The sequence below is a fragment of the Volvox carteri genome, assembly GCF_000143455.1.
Source record: "Volvox carteri f. nagariensis unplaced genomic scaffold VOLCAscaffold_124, whole genome shotgun sequence".
Classification (NCBI taxonomy): domain Eukaryota; kingdom Viridiplantae; phylum Chlorophyta; class Chlorophyceae; order Chlamydomonadales; family Volvocaceae; genus Volvox; species Volvox carteri.
In genome coordinates, this window is record NW_003307667.1 from 33,557 (window position 1) to 34,829 (window position 1,273).

Consider the following 1,273-nt stretch of genomic DNA (forward strand, 5'->3'; position numbering starts at 1 on the left):
AGGGGGGCGCAGGGGAGGGCGGCGTTGGGCAAGGGGGGCACAGGGGAGGGCGGCGTTTAGCTAGGGGCGGTGGAGGGGAGGGCAGTGTTTGGCTAGGGGGGCGCAGGGGAGGGCGTCGTTTGGCTATGGGGGTGCAGGGGAGAGCAGCGTACGGCTAGGGGGGCGCAGGGGAGGGCGTCGTTGGGGTAGGGGGCCGCAGGGAAGGGCGTCGTTGCGCTAGGGGGGTGCAGGGGAGGTTGTCAACCAAGCACCTCCACCCTTCATCCCTTCCCCCTTCACCTCCTCCACCGTCGCCACTGCCACCATCTCCACCTCCGCCCCGCATCCCCCTCTCCTCTCTCCCCCCTATCCCCACCTCCTATAGGATACAGCTATCTCTTCCCCGCATCCCCCTCTCCTCTCTCCCCCCCATATCCAACTTTGCTATCTTCCTCCCTTCTTCAATGTGTGTTCACATCACCCGATGATGCAAAAGGAGGAGAAACATTTCTATAAAATACCTTATGGACTACGGTCTCACCTGTTAGGTTGTCGGGGCTCCACTGCATTTCCGCCTGGCCCTTCGGCGGACTCCGGACTCCACTCCATGTCCACCGCCACTGGAGACGAGGCGCCTACAATAGTGTACTGACAGTACTGACAGGGAGGACCTAGCTTCAAATCGCTGATGATCTACATGTGACGTGTCTGCTAGTTTCGTTTATTGTACCTGTTTCATCTCCCATGCATTCCCATCCGTTCTCACCTGCACCTCCGTCGCCAACCGTTGCTTCTTCAGTGGCAACAATACGGATCTCCACCTCTCCATCCGTCCCAATGTGTCCAGGTGATCCGTCACCTGGGAATAGCAGGGCATACGACCACGACACCATGAAGGGTTCATTGTCATCCCCGCAGTCGCATGTGACGCGGTTGCCCGTGATGTCGCCTGAGTCGCCGTCACCGGAGCTGCCATCACCAGCACCCCGCCACCACCCCGTTCACCCCATCCCCTTCACCTCCCCTGCCGTCACCACGGCCGCCATTTCCACCTCCGTCCTCTTCACTGCGGCAATCCCCGCCCCCCCATCTCCGTGACCTCTCTCCCCTGCATTCCCATCCGTTCTCACCTGCACCTCCGTCGCCAACCGTTCCTTCTTCAGTGGCAACAATACGGATCTCCACCTCTCCATCCGCCCCAATGTGTCCAGGTGATCCGTCACCTGGGAATAGCAGGGCATACGTCCACGACACCATGAAGGGTTCATCGTCATCCCCGCAGTCGCATGTGACG